This window comes from Ambystoma mexicanum, chromosome 1q, assembly GCF_040938575.1.
Source record: "Ambystoma mexicanum isolate Mex_15411 chromosome 1q, UKY_AmexF1_1, whole genome shotgun sequence".
Lineage (NCBI taxonomy): Eukaryota > Metazoa > Chordata > Amphibia > Caudata > Ambystomatidae > Ambystoma > Ambystoma mexicanum.
In genome coordinates this window covers 1,105,366,942-1,105,390,513 of record NC_090922.1, presented here as the reverse complement: position 1 = coordinate 1,105,390,513, position 23,572 = coordinate 1,105,366,942, and the positions used below count along the sequence as shown (strand labels likewise).

The window sequence follows — 23,572 nt, the reverse complement described above, 5'->3', positions numbered from 1 at the left end:
CTTCAGCCGAAAGCCACCTGGCCACATACAGCAGCTGCCCCGCCAGGTAATAGAGTTCAAAATTTGGCAGGCCTATACCCCCCTTGTCACACGGGTTCTGCAGCTTCCACAGAGCCACCCTGTTCCTGGAGTTACCCCATACGAAACCCCTACATACGCTATGAAGTTTCACAAATAGGCTCCTGGGTATCAAAAACGGGACATTCACGAAAAAGTGCAAGAGTCTAGGCAGGACCACCATCTTGAGCAAGGCCGCTCTCCCCATCATAGTCGGGGGCAATCTAGACCAAAACAACATGCTGTTCTTGATCCCCTCTATTGCTTTTTGCGTGTTAAGTTTGTGTTCCGCCTCGGACCTGTGGTAAATATTTATTCCCAAATACCTAGATGTCTCAGTCTGCCATTGTATTGGTAGGATAGGCAGCTTCTGCAAAGGGACATTCCTATATCTGCCCAAAGGAAACAGACTAGACTTTCTTGGGTTCACCGATATGCCCGAAAGGATGGCGTACCGTTCCATTACCTCCAACACATGCTGCAGATTTTCTTCTGGATAACGCAAATAAAGGAGCATGTCATCCGCATATAGTGATATCAGGTGCCTACCACTTACAGTGCTTATGCCCACCTCCCCATATTGTTGTCGCAGGCATATTGCCAACGGCTCTAATGCTAGTATATATAGCATGGATGACCAGGGGCATCCCTGTATGGTCCCCCTGCTAAGTTGCCAGGTGTCTGAGACTGTGGACCCCGTTTTGACTCTCGCCATAGGGGTGCTGTAAAACAACTGGACCCATCCGAGCTATCCAGGTCCCATTCCGTATCCCCTCAGGACCGCTTTCAGCCAGGGCCATCGTACCGAATCAAAGGCTTTGACCGCGTCTAACGACACTATGGCCAACTCGCCCGTGTCCTCCTCAGTTTGATCAATGATACGGTGTAGCCTCCCATGGTTATCGGTGATGTTCCTGCCTGGAACATATCCCGTCTGATCTGGGTGTATCAGCTTCCCAATCACCTTCTTCAGCCTATTAGCCAGCACTGCCGTAAGTATTTTGCTGTCCTGATTGAGCATGGACAACGGTCTGTAAGACCCACACTCCACGGCCGGCTTGCCCGGTTTTCAAGAGTGGGATAATCACACCCCCTGCTCATAGGCCTCGTTGAAAGTGGCAAGTAGTGGCTGAAGCAGCTCCTGCTTGTATGTTTTATAGAACTCACTGGGCAACCCATCCGAACCAGGCTCCTTGCATGTGGGCAGACTCTGAATCACCACCTCCAGCTCATCCGAGGTGACAGGTGCGTCTAGCCCCTCGTGTTCTAGGTCGTCCAGGGTGGGCAGCTCTATGTCCTCCAATGTGTCCAGTATGTCTTGACACATATCCTCCCCCGTGTCCTCGTACAAGTGTCTGTAAAACTTAAGGAACTCCTCGTTTACCCCTTCTTGGGTGTTGCAGATGCAACCTCCCTCATCCCTAATCTCACTGATCACTGAGCGGGGGGTCTCACTCTTATTCAGCCAGGCCAGCAATCTGCCCGGCTTGTCGCCCCCTACGTGTATCCTCTCCGTGTATTTCCTGTAATTGAGTCTGCACAGCCTATCCCAGAGTGCACTGCGGGACAACTGTAAGTCCTTTATCTTGGTTCTGTTATCATGGGCAGTGTTCTCGCAACGTGTGAGATCCTCCAGCTCCCTTTCCGCTTCTTGGAGTTCCCTTTCGATTCCCCCCTGGAGCCCTTTAGCTTTGGAAATGGCTACCCCACGCACCACCACCTTAAACGCTTCCCACAGTGTGCCCACAGAGCGTACGCTCCCCGATGGCATCCCTCAGACCCTCCCGGAACCCCTCGTCCTGCAGGGCCTCGGTCCTGAGTCTCCATGTTGGGATCCGCGGTCTTGGGGGCTGGTGTCTCCACTCTACCACCAAGGGCGAGTGGTCAGATAATACTCGGGCCTTGTATTCCGCTCCCACTATGTCTCTCACTATCTCAGCAGTTAGAAACATACAATCTAGTCGTGTGCAGATCATGTGGCGCTGCGTAGTGTGAATATTGCCTAGCCATAGGATGCAACCTTCTCCACACATCCTCTAGGCCTAGGTCTTTCAGTAAGGTTCCCAGCGCTTTGGCCGCCGGTGCCGTTTTCCCTGCCCTGTCCATTGACCTATCCATTCTGGGATTCAGGGTACAATTAAAGTTCAACCCCCCCCCCCACCACCGAACCCTCTGCCAGGGGGCCAAGTTTACTGTAAAGGGTCCTAAAATAAGCCGCTGTGTCGTTATTGGGGGCGTACAAATTTATGATATGCACTTCCCTGTTTTCCAGGAGACCCGTTACCACCACCATTCTACCCTCCGGGTCTACCGTAGAGCCAAGCACCCGAAACGGCACATGCGGCGCCACCCAAGTAATAACCCCTCTAGCGTACGCCGAGTACGCAGCACCCACAACATTGCCCTTCCATTTCCTCCTGACCACCTCCAGCTTTTCCCTAGAGGCCCCGTACATTCCAGGTCACAATTTTGAGATTACCCAATGCCATCCGTTCGGACTAGCCCCATCCTAACCCTTCCCTTAGTGCTCCCCTTGCTAGTTTGTTTTCTGGCTCTCTCCCTTCTATTTACAAACAGAACCCCCCCTTCCCCATCCCCCAACTCTACACCACAGAACACAACTCCCCCCCACCCCCCTCCCTACCAACCCCCAACAATTGCCCAGCTCCATCCGTGGATCTCAGGCCTACCCACGTCTGGACCTGTCGTATACGAGGACAAGAACCCTGCAGGGCGTCAACAATCTAACAGTGACCTAACTAAGTGTACTACTATTGGGTTCAGAGGGTGCTTCCTAGGAGCTCCCGGTCATCTATTTAGGAGAAGTGCGTCCAACGGGACCCGCCGGCAGATAACATGACTTCCTCCCCACAAGCACAATACCAATCTATATTCCAGTCCCAATGTCATGACTATGGCACCACGGGTGCCTCCGCGACGTGCTACTTATCTCCAGCCTCTTCCATCTGGACATACGGTTCCTGAGGTCGACCCTGCATATCCAGCCAATCCATCGCTTCAGTCGGCGTCTCAAAGAAAAGGGATCTGTTCTTGTAAAACACCTTTAACCTGGCGGGGTAGAGCAACATGTAGCGATGGCCTGCTTCTCTAAGCCTCCTTTTCACCGATCCAAAGTTCATTCGACTACGCTGTACAAGCAGCGTATAGTCCGGATACGCCGTTATTTTTGCTGACCCCCTTTCTATCGTTACTCCTTTTCGGAAAAATAATATAATTTTTTCGCGGTCACGAAAATTCAAGATCTTCGCGATCAGCGGCCGCAGGGGGGCTCCTGGGGCTGGTCTCCTGGTCAAGGCCCTATGCGCCCTTTCAACCGCGAACCCCTGGGTCAGCTCCCCACCTGTAATCTCCTGCAAGAGCATAGTTTCAACGTATTCTGTGGGGTTCGGTCCTTCCATTCCTTCTGGTACACCCACTATGTGAATGTTATTGCGTCTGGCGCGCCCCTCTGCTTGCTCTGCTCTGTCCTCCAGATTGCCCACTCGTTGCACGAGGGCATGAAGCTCCTTGGCATGTGCAGCGCACGCCTCCGTGTTTGGGGCCAACTCCTTCTCCAGTGTCCCAGTACGCTCCACGATCGTTCGCACGTCCTGTCTCAGCAGGTTCACCCCTTCCTGGACCTCTCCGATCTTGAGGTCCAGGCCCACCTGCAGCTCTTTCATGGCTAGGCCCAACTTCGTTTCCCAGGCCACTTTCAAGTCTGCAATTGCTGCCAGCACCTCCTGGATAGTACCCAGTGGGTACGTCGCCGCCACAGGGGTCTCTTTACTCTTGCCCCCTTCCGCGCCCGGGGCGACTTGGCGTAGGCCTCCATCGTGGGCTGCTTGATCCGGGGTCGTACCACTTTGGAGGACATCCTGCTGTGTCAGTTGGGCAAGATCACGCCGTGCTCCTCTTCACTCCACTGTCCACGTGGTCACAAACCACCCACTGCCATCCAAACCTGCATCTGTCCGCCGCACGCGCCTAGAGTGGGCTGTGTCCTCCCACGTACTCACGCACTCTCTGTGTTATGTTACCGGGCTCTGCCGTGCACTATTCGTGAACCGCGCTCAAGAGCGCTCACCCATCCCCTTTGTGCCTTCGCTTCGCCGGCACAAGTCCATCCAGTGTATAGGGCGGTCACCAATGTGGTACTCCTGCACCCTTATTCAGGGGCCCCTGTGTGCATCAGAGGGGGCCCTAGTAGGCATCAAGGGATCAACAAGAAGTCTTAAATCAGCCTGTTCAGCTGATCAGCGCCGACGTTCCAAGGTGCAGGCCCAGCGTGATCAGGCCAATGCACACTCGTACGGTGTGCCGTGTCCGTGTAGGGCCCTTTGGTGTCGCAGCATCCACTTCAATCCGTGTTTCCAAGGGGGATTGTTCCTGGGCCCCCGTTCCGCGGCCGCTATCCCGCTGCTACAATATGTCCTGCCCCGTGCGTGTTCGCACAGCTCAATTCGATTGTTGTTTCAGCGGTGGAGCGGGGCTACCATGTATCCCCCGGCTTTCATGCCTTGTTTTCACTTCCAATCAAAAGTCATGTTAGCCCATGTGGGCGGCCAACACATCCGCGCTATGCGGGCAGGGCATGTCCGCAGTGACTCAGTGTGCCTCCGGGGCTTCCCCTTAGCCGTTCCAGCGCTCACATGCGCGCTTCGGGTGCACGCCACAATGTGTCTCCGACGGGAGACACAGTGTATCCAGCCGTATCGCCGGTGTACACCGCTGGCTTCCCTGTTCGGAAGGATTGCTTCAATTAAGATTAACATCCTCCCAAGGTTGCTATATAATTTTCAAGTCGTTCCAATATATGTCCCACTGAAGGCTGCAGCACGATGGGATGTCTTTCATCTGGCAAAATGCTAGGCCTAGGATACCCGGGGCTACCATCTTAGAAACAGGGACAGGGGTGGACTGTCGCTCCTGAACATTACAAGGTTTTTCCCAGCAGCACAGCGAAGAGTTCTGCATGACTGAGTTTACACTCATTCATCTAAGGAGTGGAAGCTCCTGGAGTAGGTGGTGTCTGGTAGGCCTCTTCGATGCATGTCCCGGTTCGCGAGGCTAGTCGGGCCCCTGAGCATGTATGAGCTTTGAACTACTAGAACCTTTGTGTGGGGATAACATTGTCATGCCTTTTTGTATCTCATCCTACCTTTCACCCCAATTCATTTTAATTTAGATTTCCAACCAGTTTATGATTGGGAATCCTTCGCCAGATGGAGAACAGGGGGTGTGAATACCTATCCCACTTGTTGTAGAAGTGCCAAATCGGGTCTTGCAAATCCAGTTAATCCACCTTTGGGCTTGGCGAGAGGGAGAGATTCCACTGTTGGCAGCTAAGAAATTGGGCAATGCAGGCGAGAAATTAAAAGGTGTCCCTTAGACCACTTACAGAGTTGGAGAGAAGAATATTTAGGGATTCAATTCGCACATTACTCTTGTCTTGTCTTTGTAACAAACACAGGGAAAGGTTTGTCATGCCTTCATATGCACAGGCATGACACGGGGATCTAGGCTTGGAACTCACTGAAGAGAGATGGCTGGAGATATGGCAAGGATTGCGAAGATCTACTCTAGGTTTGCAGAACAGGCTTTCAAGTCTTTGCGAGAGATTACCGAACGCCCGATCAAAGGCGGGGCATATATACACTTCTGGTGGCACTGCCTCAAGCTCACGCTACTGGACATAGCTGGTACACATGCTTAACCTTATGAGAGAGAGAGAATGAGAGATAGATATCTATCTGCCCCAGCCCTCTGCTTGCAAAAACGATTTGATCAGTGGAGAGTTGGAGCCAGAGTATCGGAGGGATCTGGAAGCAGAGTATTTAGTAAGAGAGAGCTGCAGGTAGCGTGGTCCCAGGCCCCAGACGGCCTTGTGTATGATGCAAAGGGACTTGAATTTGATCCTTGCAGCAACCGGTAGTCAGTGGAGATATTTTAGATCTGGAGAGATAAAGTACCAGGGCTTGAGGCCAAGGATAAGTCCTGCAGCCCTATTCTGCTTTAGTTGAAGAGGACAGAGTGAAGAAAGAGGCAGGTTGAGGAAGAGGCAGTTAAAGTAATCCAGCCTAGAGGGGACCAGAGTTCTAGAGATGAACAAGTTACTTCTTACCTTGTAACGTTCTTTCGACGGGATGTTCCTCCGACGTATTCCTCATCTTAGATATATCCTTCCAGCTCTGCTGGCCTCGGAAAATTTTTTCTCTAGAGGACGCTGCGCGTAGACGTCCCTCTAGTCGATGTCCCTCGACAGCCGCCGTATCGACGCTCGACGTCATCCTGCCTATAAAGGCCGCGCGCAGCGTCCGTTGCTCAGTTCCGTTTTGTAGCCCACAGTATTACTGTCTGGACTAGACTAATCCCCCTGAAGGAGCGTAAGCTGCAACAACAAGGGAAGTAGAACTGCGGGGATGGATGGGAGGGTCGATGAGGAATACGTCGGAGGAGCATCCCGTCGAAAGAACGTTACAAGGTAAGAAGTAACTTGTTCTTCGAAGGGATTGTGTCCTCCGACGTATTACTCATCTTAGATAGGCTCCCATAGCAGTATTCTATATTCGGAGGAGGGAGTACTGACTTCACGCTGTCTTCTATTGATGAATAGAATGCAGTACAGCCCTTCCAAACCTAGTCTCTTGACTGGAGGAGGAATCCAGGTTGTAAAAACGTGTAAAGGTATGGACAGACGACCATGTAGCGGCCGCACATATGTCTTTAACCGGCACGCCTCTTTTCAGGGCCGATGAAGCTGCAATACCTCTGGTCGAATGAGCCCTAAGGTTTTGAGGGTGCTCTTTCCCTGCCAGTTTATAACATTCCAGAATGGCTAGAATGATCCATCTGGAAATGGTCTGCTTAGTTATTGGTAACCCCAGCTTGTGACCTGCGTAACCTACAAACAGCTGGTCTGCCTGTCTTATCCTGGCTAGTCTACTAATGTAAAAACTTAAAACCCTCCTAGGGTCTAGTCTGTGTAACCTCTCTTCCTCTTTCCCCGGGTGAGGAGGAGGATAGAAAGATGGTAGGGTAATCTTCTGAGTGATATGGAATTCAGAAACCACCTTTGGGAGGAAATTAGGCTTCACTTGCAGGACAACTTTGTCTTTGTGAAAGATTGTATGAGGGGGTTTACAAGAAAGAGCTTGTAATTCGCTCACCCTTCTAGCAGATGTAAGTGCTATTAATAAAACAGTTTTAAGGGTAAGGAATCTTAACGAACAAGAATGGAGTGGTTCGAAAGGTGTGCCCATCAGGAAAGTTAGTACTAAGTTTAAATCCCATAGGGGAACTTGGAATGGTCTTGGGGGATAAACATTGGTTAACCCCTTTAGAAACTGTATTACCAAGGGTAATTTGAAATAGGATGGTTCTTCCGCAGTACGCTTAAAGATAGATAGCGCTGCGAGATAGCCCTTAATGGTGCCAACTTGAAGGCCTGAATTTGCCAAATATAGTAGGAAGGACAAAACCATTGGTGTACCACATGAAAATGGGTCAATATTCTGTTCTCTACACCAGCTGCAAAATCTGTTCCAACGGCAGCGGTATAAAGACTTTGTTGCTGGCCTCCTTGCCGAAAGCAACACCTCCATAACATCATCAGGGAGGTCCCAATCCTTGTACCTCAGCCATTCAGAAGCCAAGCGTGACGGTTGAGGGTTTTGATGTCTGGATGGAGAACCTGACCTCCCTTCTGTGGGAGTAGGTTCTCTCTGAGAGGAAGTCGAATTGGAGGGCAGATGGACAAGTCTAGAAGGTCCGGGTACCACTTTCTCCTGGCCCAATCCGGGGCAATTAGGATCATGGTTCGCCGGAATCTTCTCAACCTCCTGATCATTTGAGGAAGGACAGGGACCGGTGGGAACGCGTACAGAAGCGGAAACTCCCAGTCCACTATGAACGCGTCTCCCAGAGCTCCTCTCGGAGGAAATTCACTTGAGCAGAACAGGTCGCATTTCCTGTTTAGGCTGGTGGCTGAACAGATCTACCTGAGGGGTTCCCCAAAGGGCGAAGATCTCTTGAAGGACTTCCTGAGCTAGCTCCCACTCGTGGGAGACTGTGTTCTGCCTGCTCAGAGCGTCCGCTGTCAAGTTCTTCTCTCCGGCTAGGTGAACTGCCGATAGAGAGATTCCTTCTTGGATTGCCCAGAACCAGAGCTGCATCGCCTCTCTGCACAGGGGTAGTGATCCTACGCCTCCTCTTTTGTTGAGGTAATGCATGGCCACCGTGTTGTCCATCATTATCAGGACGTTCTTCCCTTGTACAGTTGGCAGGAAAGCCTTCAACGCAAGTCTGATGGCTCTCAGCTCTAACAGGTTGATGTGTAGTCTGGACTCCGATGGAGACCAACGACCGCTGATGGTCAAGTCGTTGGCGTGGGCTCCCCACCCCGTGAGTGAGGCATCCGTGACTACTGTTATCTCCGGCCAGGGTTGCCAAAACTGTTCTCCTTTCAGAATGTTCTCCTGACAGGCCCACCACTGAAGGTCTCGAGCCACCCTGCCGGGAACCTGAAGAAGATCTGTCATTCTCCCTGAGAATTGTGACCACTGAGTCCTCAGTGCCCACTGGAGGGATCTCATTCTCAGGCGAGCCTCTGGCACAAGGAAAATGCAGGATGCCATGAGGCCCAGCAACCTCAAAAAGTCGAAGGCTGGGAGACGTTGGGCATGCTGGAACTTGGTAACCATCTGTAGAATATCTTGAGCCCTCACCTCTGGTGGCGAGGCTTTTCCCAGGGAAGTATCCAGGATCGCTCCTATGAACTGGAGTCTCGGCGATGGTATCATTTGTGACTTCTTTAAATTGAGGGAGAAGCCCAGTCTGTGAAGGAAATGGCACACGTGATTTAGCTGGATCTGAGCTTGCTCCGGAGAAACAGCCCTGATCAGCCAATCGTCCAGGTAGGGGTAGACGTGAATCCCTTCCCTCCTTAGACTTGCAGCCACTACCGACATTAACTTGGTGAAGACCCTCGGGACGGAGGTCAGCCCAAATGGCAGTACTCGAAATTGATAGTGAGAGTTGCCAATTGCGAACCTCAAGTATTTCCTGTGTTTGAGATGGATAGGCACATGGAAATAAGCGTCCTGAAGGTCCAGAGATACCAACCAGTCCTGAAACTGAAGGGCCTGGAGGATCTGAGAAAGAGTGACCATCTTGAATTTGTCTTTTCTGAGGAATTTGTTCAATTCTCGCAAGTCCAAGATGGGTCTCAGTCCTCCGTCATTCTTCGGAATGAGAAAGTAAGGGGAGTACCAGCCTTTGTTCCTCTCCGCTACAGGTACCGGTTCTATGGCACCTTTCTCTAGCAGGTCCAAAATTTCCTGCAAGAGGAGCGGATCTGGAGCTTTCTGAGAGCTGATCCCCGGTGGATGACTCAGGTATACGTAGGAAAGGCAGGCAGTAACCTTGGGCGACTGTTTCCAATGCCCAAGCATCTGACGTGATAGCCTGCCATACCGTCAGATGTTGAGTCAACCTGCCTCCTACAGGTGTCCTGTGAGGGGAGTCCTCAGAGTGGTTTTGGGGCAGCTGATGCAGATGCAGATGGTAAAGAGGCACCTGCTGTTGCTGCGGCTTTAGAATATCTACCCCGTCCACCTCGGGTAGTTCTTCTTTGACCCCTTTGAGCCGGTCGTCCTCTACCTCTTCCGAATGCGGAGTAGAAGCGAAAGGACTTGCCCCTCGCAGAGGTTCCTGTGGGACGAAAAGGAGTCTGACGGATTGCAGCTCCTAGGGATTTTGCTGCAGCTTTTGAAGTTTGCAGTTTCTCTAAACTGTCATCCGCCTTTTTCCCGAACAAAGAAGAGCCATCGAATGGCATGTTCAAGAGCCTGGCTTGCACATCTGGGGCAAAACCCGACTTTCTCAACCAAGCGAATCTCCTGGTTGATGTACTTGCCGCCATTGCTCTGCTGATACTGTCAGCCGAATCAATGCCCGTCTGGAGGGATTCGCACATACCGTCTTTACCGTCCTGTATAATATTCAGGAACGCATCCCTTTCTTCTCCCTCCGGGATGCAGTCAGCCGCTGTAGAAGCACACTCCCAAAGTGTATGGCTGAACCTAGCAAGGGTGCAAGTAGCATTAACAGACTTTAATGCCATGCGACATGCTGAAAAGACTTTCTTTGCCATAGCATCATATTTTTTATCGTCCCTGTCCTGTGGGACTGTAGGATAAACCGTCTTGACATCGGTAGAGGATGCTGCTTGTACCACCAGACTTTCTGGGGATGGATGTTTAGACAAAAACTCTGGGTCTGTGGAAGATACCCTGTACTTTGCAGACAGTTTTTTATTTACTGCTGGTATTACATCTGGGGTTTCGCAGTTTGTCATGATCTTTCTCTGAAAAGCTTTATGAAAGGGCACCACAGGATCCTCTTGTGGGCCTTTGTCGAGAATATCCGTGAGGTCATCTCGCTGGAAAGATTGTGAAGGTGCAGACCACCCCATGAACTCTATAATCCTGGCCATTAAGGCTCTGTAGGGGGTTTCAGCATGCTCCCCCGGGTCTGGCTTAGCAAAATCCACCTCAGGGAAAGTGTCTAACCCACTTGCCTCATGTAAAGAATCATGAAGATCCTTTAATCTGCGCTCTTCAGAGGAAAATTCCTCTCTAACTGGGGTTACAGGTTCCTGTAACTCAAATGTGTCTTGTTCAGACAAATCACCCTCTTCTAAAATTGAGGATATAGTTCTCAATTGTTCTGAACTCATAAAGGGAGTAAATCCCATTTCCAAGGCAGAGGGTGCCGAACTTGTCATTATTGGCCTCGAAAACGTTGATGTCGTCGACGCCGACGTCGAAGGCTTCGAGCGACGTCGAAAACAGAGGTGGAGGCCTCGAGGACCTCGACAGAATTGGAATTCTACTCGACAATATCGACGCCATCGACGTCGAGGGCCTGGGGATAGTCACTGGATGTGTGGTCACCGTGACTTTTCTTGGCGTCGACGCCGGTGTCGAGGCCGGCGTCGAGTCGACAGACCCGTGTGTCGAAGGTCCCTTCGACAACGGCATCGAAGACATCGACCTCGACGGAACCTTCGTCGACGGAACCTTCGAGGAAGGTTTGGAGGTCATAGTCCTGCTCGAGGGTTCGAGACGCGCTCGAGAGGTTTCTTTCGCCGGGTACTGCGACTCGCAGCGTTTTTGACCTTCGGGTCTTTCGACCAGAGCATCGCTCTCGGCAGTCTTCGAGGGGGTCGAGGCCGCATTCTCGAAGACGCTCATCATATTTTTTCGGAATTCCTCCCATTCAGCCCGGGAACTATGTTTCGTGGGGCAAGGGATTCTTTTTGGCGAAACAGAGGAAGAGGAAGACGGAGAAGGGGATCTTAGACGTCTCCTCTTCGAGTGCTTCGATCTCGAGGAGTGATGAGACCCACTCCGAGACCTGGAGCGCGAATGGTGACGAGGAGACGAATGTCTCGACTTCGTCGCCGAAGAAGAAGCTTTAAAAGTCTTACCTTTCTCCAGCTTCCCCCTACGCTCCTTCAGGGCCCTAGCTGTCATGGACATACAGTCCTCGCATTCCGAACAATGGTGTTCAGCTCCCAAGCACCACAGACAATTTCTGTGAGGATCGGTCAACGACATCTTTTTCCCACAATCTCGAAATTTTTTGAAGCCTGATCGAGGAGTTGTCGGTTCCGACGAGGAAGCCATCGAGTACGGATCGAATAACTCGAGGTAAATAGGATTAATCTGACTAAGAACTGAGCAACGGTATTCCGAGGCACCGAGTAAGTGCGGAAAAACGGAACTGAGCAACGGACGCTGCGCGCGGCCTTTATAGGCAGGATGACGTCGAGCGTCGATACGGCGGCTGTCGAGAGACATCGACTCGAGGGACGTCGACGCGCAGTGCCCTCTAGAGAAAAAATTTTCCGAGGCCAGCAGAGCTGGAAGGATATATCTAAGATGAGGAATACGTCGGAGGACACAATCCCTTCGAAGTTGAGCTTCTGGGGGAAGGTGAGGAAAGGGAGAATGCCTCTAAGGAGGTGAAGTTGAAAGTGGGCCTTCTTGGCAAGGCGAAGATGTGAGGAGTAAAGGAGAGAGGAGTCGAAGATGACTGCAAGATTTCTGGCCTTGGTGGAAGGAGAGGGAGATGAACCCATAGAGGGCAGCCAGAGTGCAAGAGGTAGACAGGGAGCAGGTGTGCCAATAGGAAAAATCTCAGTTTTACTGGCATTAAGACGGAGATCATTGGAGATGCACCAAGATTGAATAGCAGACAGGCAGTCAGGGATGATGGATGATGGATGAGGAAGGGGAAGAGAAAGAGGAGAGCTTGAAGCAGAGGTGGGTCATCTGTGTAACATTGGAAATGAGGAGAAAAGGCAGAGATCAGGAGAGCAAGAGGTGCAAGGTAGATGTTGAAAATAATAATAAATAAGAAAGTCTCAATTTTTCACAATCTGGTTGCTTCTTGGACTATGTTAAGATGCATAACTTGGACATCGCATTACCTGCTAGATTGTTCTTGGACACACCCAAAGGGAAGTAGACCATCTAGTCTAGGAATCGCAGGTGCCACATGACAATCTCTGCTCTGTCCCACTAGTCTATCTTGCCCTCCCGCTCACCCCCATTGAATTAGTTGGCACCCCTGGATGCCCTTCACCCTATCACAAAGGGGTACAGAATGAATTGCCACAATGAGCCGACAGTGCAGGAATCTATAATCATGGTTGCATCTGTGGTTATCTCATGGAAAAATAGCGTTTCGCCACTTCTTGTTTGATTTATGTCGCCTGTCCATTTCTGGGGAGGGGGTGTTTGGGATTGGGTTATTGGAAATTACCTTAGGTGTAAGCAATGACATTCTTAAGCCTTTTGTATCATTCCCAAAATGCTAATAAAAAGATTTATTACAAAAAAGCATGAACAAGGTCTATACAGAATGGATATGATATCGCTTGTATTGCATTTAGAATTGAGATTTGTTATGCTGCAATGTAGCTCCTGCTTACCATGCAATGCCTGATGGGAAGGAGCTGTTTTTAGCTCCTACTCACCAACTCTTCATTTTTATCTCTGTAATGTAAAGTGCCCTTTTGGTGCCTTGTTGCCTGTGACTCTGCAAGGAAAGCGGGAATTGAAGTTATTGAATTCTGAGTGCTTGCATGGTTCTATATTTGTTGTGAGTACGTTTTTTATCAGGAGTGGAGAACCCAAGATCTATTAGATGACATGCTAGGACAATGGAAGAGCCTGTGGCATAGACTATGTGCCTGATGGAACTAAAGATATGGCAAGCCACCATCAATGAGCTGCAAACTGCTCCACGAGTCTCGATTTGTTGATCAATGGATCTTAAAGGAATCCCTTGCTCCCTTGGTTTGTGGTATGTGTGCATTCTGCAAGGGTGCTAGATGGAGAGGTGATTTGATTTATTGACAAAGGGGTCTGGTGTAGGGTTTGTGAGAAGTCAGTAGACTGAACTGTTTATGTTCCACCTTGTTGTTGTGCTGAGACCAGATGTGTTTTATCAATTAGCGAGGTGTTATTGTTCTGGTTTCTATTTTGTGATGGTTGTGGGGTGGTGTCATTGTCTTCTAAGTGATGTGGAAGAATTGGAGATTGATATAAGTGAGTTCGGTCTCCCTAAATTTCTTGATGTGGGCATTGTCCCAATTTAGTCTAGATTTCTTATGTGGTATTCGTATTAGTCTTTGCTGTGCAAGGGCTTCAGGTCCAGGTTTGTGATGTTTGGTTATTTTTGTGGTTAAAATCTAGGTGGTCAGCTCTTAGGAAGTTCTTTGCTTGTATTTGTTTGACTGTTTCTGGTGCATCTCAAAAACATAGACTGGGGTTGCTATTAGATTGAAAGGTTTACTTTAGTCTTTTCCTGGAAGGGGCAAGGCTATATTGTCTATTGTGGGCTTCTGAATTTTAAGTTTTCACGGATTTTCTCAAGGCTACTTGAACTTCATCTGTGCAAAGCTGCCTGGTTATTTGGTGAATAGAAGTGAGATGGAGGATCCTCTTTTGCATTTTTGGGTAAAGTCTGGTAAGTCTGGCAAAGCCATGTTGCCAGAGTGAATTTATGACCATGTTGTAGTGAATTAAGTTCTTTGATGGATTCTGAACCACTGATTTGGGAGGTGCAATGGAAATATAGAGGATTTTGAGTTGCATCCTGCATCTGACCAGGGGCTAGTAAATGTTTGGAGAGATTGGGTGATGTGTTTCCATGTTGGGAATCTTAGTCTTGATTCATCTTTTTGCGCTCTTGTAGGTGATTTAGTAGGTATTCTCTGAGTAGAGGTGGATTCAAAACTTGTGATCACTTGGCCATTGTTCTTTGTGGGAACGTCAGGTATTACATAATGCACCAGAAGTTCAAACTTGGAAGAAGCAGCTTCTTGCAATATCTTTACCTTGCGTTCTGGTTGTGAGGGCACTGTACGTGATGAGCCTGAGGTTTTTGATTGAAACCGGTTGCGATAGGCAGATTACTGTTACTTCAGGCCAGTGGATCGATGTGGGGGTTGGGTCGGGTCTTGATGCCAAAAATCATCAGTTCCTATTTGTTGAGGTTATATTTTGCTTAATTGTCATCGAGCTGACCTGTGCGAGACATGTGCCAAGATCTGATAGATGTGCATTTGAAGTATTTGTAGATGATTTGATTGCCTGTGTCATTGAAGGATCATGTGAACCCTGAGTTGAAGGTGTTGAAGAGAAGTGGTAATAATCCAGATTCTTGGAGTACAGGTGATGTTTCAGGGGAGACTTGAAGGGTGTCATGTGTGTGCAATGTCCGTCCTCTGGGTGAGGAGTGATGTGATCCTGCATAGCACTGTTCCCTTTAATCCAATGTCCACAAGTCTTTTTAGGGAAACCTTGCAGCTGATCATGACGAAAGCTGCAGGGACTCCCAGGAGGATGACCCCATTTGGAGTGTTTGGACCAGCATTGCTTTTTAGAGTGTCCCATGTGGAAGAGATGGTGGATATTTTCTCCTCCTCTCCTGCACTTCTTCCCATCCCACCCCACCCCACCCGACATCTCCCTACCCCACCCCACCCGCATCGGTCAGAATCTGTATTGGTATACTTGCAGTAGGTTGTTAGTTTACACAATAGTCCTAGAGTTGTTGCTAGATTTGTTTTTTGTGGATTTGTTTTGGTCAAATGTGTGTTGGAGATAGGACACTGGTACACTGGGTTTTCAGGGTTAGTTGTGGTTTTCTTGAGTGGAGCTTTAACGTAAGCCGTTTTTGTGGTCCACTGGGCAATGCCTTGTTCTGTTAATGCATTTAGGAGCTTTTGGTATAGGGGGCAAGTTCAGTTTGCTGGTTTATGACCTCGTAGACATTAAAGGGACATATGGTTCCTCTGGCAATCCTGCGGGATCTGATATTTACTGTGCTAATGAATTCTGTGTATTAAGAAGCAGTGGAAAGCACTTGGTGCCGGCATTGAACGTTTGCTGTGTGCTGCCTCCATCACCATCTTAATCACTGAGTGGAGGTCTATAGTTGGCCCTTTTCTGCTCTCGGATTTGTAGAATTATGTTGTTGAAGTGTGCCGAGATGGAGGCATATAGTTGTTGGGAGGGGATTGTGCAGTGCTGCATACTCCATATTTTATTTATCTATTTATTTTATTTATTTGAACATTTATATAGCTCACAAAACCCAGAGGTATCTAGGCGCATAAGACTTACGGGATTGGTTACAAGCATAATTTATAACTTAATCAGTGAAGCACAATGAGGACGTTACAGAGAAAGTTCTGGTGCAAGCGGGTGAGGAGCCATTGGGTTTTGTGATCTTGGCATGCAGAATACATTCTAGGTAAGGATTTTCAATATTACGAGACATTTACAAAGGTTACATACAGAATACACTATCGGTAAGGATTTTTAATCATTTACAACAAAAAAACACAGGATCCACAGGCAGTGAAGATTTTGCTAGATTAGCAGGCATCTTGATTGAACAGCAGGGTTTTCTTTTTTATTTAGTGATTTTTAACATTTCCTTCTGACAAGTTGCTCGGACTTTATGCAGTGTGTGTAAGAGTTTTGTGTGCTTCTTTCATTTCTGCTATGTAGCGTTGTTGACATTACTTAATGTTGTCTGTTGGCAAGCATTTTCTTCTAGGGTTGCTCGAGCCTCCTGTTTTATTTTCTTGAAATTGTTACGTTTGGTAATAACCCATGCAGCAACTTGCTTGTTTGGGGAGCATATTAAGGACTTTTGTGGGGCCTGTGCTTACAGTGTCTGTGAAATCCATGTGTGAAGGTTGTGGAATTATTCATCTGGTGACATCATCTGATGTACATAGGGAGCATGGAGAGGTAGAAGTATCAGGATTGTTAAAAGCATGTCCACCCTCATGTCCTTCCAGGGTCTGATCAATGTGGAAGGACCCATGGTACTTTTTGGTAACAGTGCAGCCAGCGTGAATATTGTGAACAGGCCGGCAAATTGGTCACCCTATTGAATGAGTATTAGAAAAGGTGTTTGTTTTTATAACAGAAAACTCCATCCAGGGCAGGTTCAGCTGCATTTGTGGCGGCTCCTCTTATTATGGCTTGAGATGCAGGGCATCCAGATTCGCAGAGGGAGGGATTGTGTAACTCGTTGTCCCATTTTACCAAACCATAGTTTGAAGTGTCCTAGTATGGTGAGGTGTTGGCAGTCTACCAAGAGGTTAGGAACATCTGCCAGGTTGCATGGGAATTGAGGCGTTATGTGAAGAAGAATAAAGGAGAAAGCGTGGTGTGGATGTTTGCAATGTGGTGGAGTGATTCATATTCTTGGATGGTGATCTTTTGACATCATGAGTCTTTTTGTATGCGTGAGCTTTTAACTTCTCCAGCATGGGGTCTGGCATGGATTCACATGCTCATGAATATTCCCCGTCGTCAGGCTGGGAATCCTCGGTAAAGAAAAAGCCAGTATCAGTTTCGTTTCTGATCTGTCTTTCGTAGTAATAACCAATCACTGGTCTCTGCGTCATACTGACCACAGCCAATGACTGCCCTCTACCTAAGCACCGCCTCTGGCAGCCATCTTCAGATTTTTACCGCACGTTCATGTGTTGGGATCCTCGTGCTATTGCTCTCGAGCGTTAGTGCTATTTTTTCGCGCTTTTTCACAAAAACTTCGATTCTTTCGGTCAAAAGAGCCTCAAGCTCCACCGATCCTACATCCGATCAACGGGGACCCGTGTCGGATTCATCTGTGCCCCTCAAGGGTGAAGATTTCGTCGAGCTACACTTCGGAGGACTCCAGAAGCTTCTCAGGCCCGGTCTCGGAGATGGCCCAGGAGAAGGGAAGCTCGACGCCCGGAAAGCTGTTCAGGGCCTGCCCTGGATGCCAGCTGCAGAACGTCTTCAAGGAGGACGAACACTCTTTCTGCCTTTACTGCCTTCATGGGGACAAGACGCACGTGGAGAAGGACTGTGCGTTTTGCGGCAACATGTCGGAACGGACCATGAAGGACCGCCATCAACGTCTCGCCAGCTGGCTGGAGGGTAAGAGCCCGTCTGGCGAGAAGAAGAAGAAATCTGAGCGGTCTTCTAAGACCTTTGAGGGCGCCCCGGCGACGGGGGCCCAACATAAGGCCAAGCACCGCGAGTCCGCTGGCACCGGGAGCGCCGAACGGTCGGGCTCTACGGGCGCCAGGCAGGGCGCACCCTCCCCGGCACCATCAACCACGAGCCAACGCTCTGGGTCGGGTAAGAGGAAGGCCGAGCACCCGGCGAAGCTCCTGGAGAGACCCCGGTCGAGCTCTAAGGCAGAGGAGGAGCGTGGCAGTGCCCCCTCCCTCAAGGATAAGGCGGTGAGCGCACCTAAGGTGGTGAAGGCCTTGATCCATTCGACCAAGCCCTCTATCGAAACGGTCGCGGCGGCCCTGGCCCAGCCTGTGGAGGCTGCACCAGTGGTGGCGGCCTCGGGGCCCAGAATCTCCCTGCCTCCTCGGAGGGAGTCTTCTTTCGTGCCCATCGATAGGACCCCCGTGAAACCCTCCGTGGGGAAGAAGGGGGGGCAGGGCGTCGTCGTAGATTCGGCCTCAACCTCAGAAGAGGAACTGATCGAGGTCTTAAGCCACGGCCTAGGCGTGGAACAAGACCAGCCCGTCGGAATGGGCCCCGACGCAGGTGACGACGACGACATCGTCGAGGATACCGACGGGGCCCCTGCTCGCCCGTCGGATTCCCCTCTGCCAGCGCCGCAAGACAACTCAGCGGCCATTTTGTTGGCTATACAGTCCTTATGCTCCGAGATAAGGACGAGACTACCGTTACCGACGGAGGAACCTCTCCCGTCGGGGGATCCAGAACCGGGACCTTCTGGTGTTCCCCCTACCAAGAAAAGAAGGATCCATCCACCGCCTCCTTTTCAACCGTCGCGCCCCGTCCAGCCCTCCTCCCCGTCCACCCGAGGGGATGATACGGGGACTGACACGGCAGCGACGGGTACGGACGACGAGGCATACGACGAGGATTTTCCGTCGTCGCCTCCCACCAGGGCTTCTCCGCCCGACGAGATTGGATCGTTCCACTCAATGATCGCCAGGGCATCCGAGCTTTTCCAACTCTGCCCTGAGGAGAAGAAAAAGGAAGGCTTCCTTTACCAACGGCGCGAGACCAAGAGGAAGACGGTCCTCGCAGTGCCTCTGTTGGACGACATTTGGGATGAGGGCCTTTCCCTCCTCAAGAACCCTTCCACGACGCCAGCGAAAAGAGACCGGTACGAGAAAAAGTACCGGGTCCCGGACTCGGCCCCCCTATGCCTCCGGGCGCAGCCTACCCCGGACTCCGTCGTCTCCGCGGCAGCCAGGAAGAAAGCGGGGGGGGGGGTGCGGCCTCCACGTCGACTTCCCCGCCGGACGGCGAGGGAAAGAAATTGGATGCCATGGGACGCAGAGTCATCTCGTCGGCGGCGACGACGATTAAAGCGGCCAACGCCTTGGCTATCGTGGCCCGCTACGACAGGGAACTCTGGTACAAGATAGCTCCCCTGCTGGATTTTCTGCCGGACGACAAGAGGGCGGAGGCCCTTGAGATCCTGCAGGAAGGTGAGGTGGCCTCGGACCACGCCATCACCGTGGCGACGGACATCGCCGACACTGGGTTCCGCCAGATGGGCAACGGCGTTTGCCTTCGACGTCGCGGATGGCTCAAGGCTACGGACTTTCGGCAGGACGTCCAGACCAGGGTCCTGGACATGCCCTTCGACGGGAACAACCTGTTTGGGAAGACAGTGGACGATTCCCTTCAGGCCATCAAGGCGGATACTGAGACGGCCCGGGCCCTTGGAGTACTGCAGCAACGGCGGACGCCCTTTCGGAGCGGCGGAGGCAAGGGCGCCTCCAAAGGTTCCGGCGGCGGTTTCGCTTCCTACCGTCAAGCGGCCCGCTCGTCGTCGCAAGAGGCCTACAGAGGACGAGGCAAGTCTGGCGGCCCCCGCCGTCGTCGCCAAGGAGGCCAAGGCGGCAAGGCCGCGTCCAAGCAGGATTGAACCGGCCGTGGGGTCGGGCCCCCACCGAAGCACCCCGGTGGGAGGCCGGCTGGCGGGCTTCGTCAGCGTGTAGGAGTCCATCTCCACCGACCGTTGGGTGCTGGACGCCCTGGCCCGGGGCCACGCGCTCGAGTTTCAAAGAAGGTGCCCGCGCGTCCCCCCCGTGGCCAGGAAAGAACTTCACGTCCCTCAACTTCTCCTGGAGGTAAAGGCGATGCTCAGAAAGGGCGCCATCGAACTCGTCCCAAAGAGGCTTCGTTGCTCCGGAGTCTACTCGCGTTACTTCCTCGTGAAGAAGAAGACGGGAGGATGGCTCCCCATCCTGGACCTGCGACGCCTGAACAAGTTCATCAAGGCGCAGAAGTTCCGGATGGTCACCCTCCAGCACGTCCTGGGTCAGCTGGAGGAAGGAGACTTCCTATCGTCGTTGGATTTGGAGGATGCCTACTTCCACATTCCCATCCTAAAGGGGCACCGAAAATTCCTCAGATTCGTGGTCCAAGGGCGTCATTACCAGTTCAAAGCCCTTCCCTTCGGACTGCGGTCGGCACCCAGGGTTTTCACCAAGTGCCTCGCACCGGTGGCGGCGCAGCTGCGCCGCGAGGGGATTCACGTCTACCCCTACCTGGACGACTGGCTCATCCGCGCCAAGACGAGGGAGCTCGCCGTGGTCCACACGGCAAGGACCGTCCAACTCCTCACGGACCTGGGATTCTCCGTGAACTACGCCAAATCCCACCTGGTGCCCGCGCAAGTCGCACTGTTTCTGGGAGCGAGGCTCGACACAGTGTCCCTTCTGGCCTCCCCGTCGGAGGAGAGGACCAGGACCATCTTGGGCAAGGTGCAACGGATGTTGGTGGCCGACGCGGCCAAAGTGAGGTCCATCAAGTCCCTCCTCGGGATGATGTCTTCCTGCATCTACCTCATTCCCATGTGCAGGCTCCGGATGCGCCCGTTGCAAGAGTTCCTGGATGCGCGCTGGATCCAGACGACGGGCAGCTTCGAGGAAAGGATCAAGCTCGACGAGAGTTTCCGACGAGCGATACGGTGGTGGGGCACCCGCGCGCATCTGACGGCGGGCATGGACTTCCAGACCCCAGCCCACCAGGTGACTGTGACCACGGATGCCTCCCTAGAAGGGTGGGGAGCGCACACCGAAAATCTGCACGCAAGGGGACTCTGGCTCCCGACGGAGAAGTCCCTGCATATCAACGTCCTGGAGCTCCGTGCAGTGTTTTGGGCCCTCAGGTCCTTCCTTCCGTCCCTCAAGGGCAAGGTGGTGAGGATCTTCACCGACAACACCACCACCATGTTTTACATCAGGAAACAGGGCGGAACCAGGTCCCCAGCGCTGTCCAAGGAGGCGCAGGACCTGTGGCATTGGGCCGTCGCCCAAGGGATTCTTCTGGTGCCGTTTCATCTGGCAGGGATAAAAAACACCATCGCCGACTCACTCAGCAGGGAGCTGCGCTCGTGCCACGAGTGGGAACTACGGCAGGATCTGGTGGATCGCCTCTTCCGACGGTGGGGCACACCCCAGATCGACCTGTTCACGACGGCGACGAACACCAAGTGCCGGAGGTTCGCCAGCAGGTTTCCCCAGACGAGGAGCATGGGCGATGCTTTCTCGTTCCCCTGGGAGGGCCTGTTCCTCTACGCGTTCCCTCCCTTGCCTCTGCTAATCCGGCTCGTCAACAAGCTCCTGCAGCGCTAGAGTTTGGAGGATACGACATACCGGCCGATTGCAGAGAGGTTCTTGCAAAGGCCAGGGCGTCCTCGACTCTTAAATGCTACGGACACAAATGGAAGAGGTTCTCTGTCTGGTGCCACGCACAGAAGATTAACCCTCTACGGATTACGGCTCCCCAAGTGCTGCCGTACCTGCTGACGCTGGCCAAAGCTGGTCTGGCACACGCGTCCATCAAGATTCATCTTGCTGCGATCTCCCGATACACCAGAACCACGGGCCGGACGTCCTTGTGGTCTCATCGTCTGGTGAAAGAGTTCATGAAGGGACTGTTCAGATCGTTCCCGCCGGTGAAGGCTCCGGCCCCGGCGTGGGAGCTCAACGTGGTACTGACCAAACTCATGGGACCTCCGTTCGAGCCTCTGCACTCGGCCCCGTTGAAGTTTCTATCGTGGAAAACAGCTTTTCTCGTGGCCATCACCTCCGCACGACGAGTGGGAGAGATCCAGGCCCTTTCCTGCAAGGCCCCGTACTTGACTTTCCACGACACGAGGGTAGTGCTCAGGACGCACCCCTCCTTCATGCCCAAGGTACCGTCGGACTTTCATCTCAACGAACCCTTGGTGTTACCTGTGTTCTTCCCGTCGCCTTCGTCGCCGGCTGAGAGGACTTTGCACTCGCTGGATGTAGCTAGAGCGCTGAAGTTCTACGTGGACCGCACGAAAGGTTTTCGGAAGACGTCACAACTCTTTGTGAACTTTGGACCTGTCAATCAGGGGAAGGCTCTCTCGAAGGCTTCCATCTCCAGATGGCTCTCCGGCTGTATCATGTACTGTCACCGGTTGGCAAACCGACCGCTGCCTGGCCGTCCGAGAGCCCATTCCACCAGAGCGATCGCAGCTACCACGGCGTTCCTATCTGGTGTGCCCCTGCTGGACATATGCAGGGCTGCTACGTGGAGGTCGACGCACACCTTCACGAAATTCTACTGCGTCGACCGGGATTCCAGGGAGGAGTCCAGGGTCGGCCAAGCAGTGCTGCGCAACCTGTTCGCCTGAGGTGAGCCTGGTGAGGAGGTAAGATGCTTAATGTTGAGTTGATGTGATGCTTAATGTTGAGCCTTTGCCACCTCCCGTGGTTGTGCATGTGTGTACTGCTATGTATTCTTTATTCATGAGCATGTGAATCCATGCCAGACCCCATGCTGGAGAAGGAACAAGTTACTTACCTGTAACTGTTGTTCTCCAGCATGGGTCTGGCATGGATTCACATGCGAACCCTCCCGCCTACCCCTCTGCGGCTCTTCACTTGGTCATACTGCCACTTCACGTGCTTCCAAATCTGAAGATGGCTGCCAGAGGCGGTGCTTAGGTAGAGGGCAGTCATTGGCTGTGGTCAGTATGACGCAGAGACCAGTGATTGGTTATTACTACGAAAGACAGATCAGAAACGAAACTGATACTGGCTTTTTCTTTACCGAGGATTCCCAGCCTGACGACGGGGAATATTCATGAGCATGTGAATCCATGCCAGACCCATGCTGGAGAACAACAGTTACAGGTAAGTAACTTGTTCCTTCTCACTTGCCAGTCCAATGAGCAGGCTTAATTTAGTATTGTGAAGGAAGGGCTTTGTGGATAACTACTGAGTAGCCATCTGTTAGCCAGGTTTCAGTGATGAACAATAAACTTGTCTTCTTCTCGCTAAGCAGGTCATAAATGCCTGTGGACTGTTTCACAATGGTGTGGTCATAGATGAGGAGGCATGGGGTGTCCTTGTTTGTCTTGCTTCTTTCATTATGTGTCATAGCATATACTTGGGCTTTTTGTTGGCTGGAGTCAAAGTTGGCTGTTTTGTACTGTGAACTGCATTTGTTTTTGAAGGTGCTGAGCGAGTGGAAGGTAGGTTGTCTTCTTGTCTCCAGAGGACGTTGGTAGTAGGGCAGTGTTTTGTTATTGTGCATTTGTATAGCGCTTTATATACCATTGGTATGATCTCAAAGCGCTGTGGGTTGAACGCCCACGGGGACCGGAGACCAGTTCAGTGGAGAGTAGGGTAATATATGGTGTGTGGGTGCCCTCGGTATGTGTGCAGCCACTGCTGTGTGCAGCTGCGATGAATGGCATGATCTGTGGTGATTAGACAGGTAGTGGGTTCTCTGAGTTAATGCGTTTGTGTCAGTCAGTTGTCGAATTTCAAGCTCAACCAGGAGGGCGTTTTTTCCTCTCACTTTTGTTGATTCTTCCATGTATGGATTAACTCAATGGGCATGAATCAAACTTAATATGTATTTGATGTTTAATACTTGGAAACATGCTT

General features: G+C 51.5%; 1 protein-coding gene across 7 annotated transcripts in view; it reads left to right on the top strand.

The window, feature by feature from the left end:
* The window catches only part of DIPK1A (divergent protein kinase domain 1A), an 844,817-nt gene that overhangs the window by 819,752 nt on the left and 1,493 nt on the right, over nt 1–23,572 (top strand). The window lies entirely within an intron of this gene.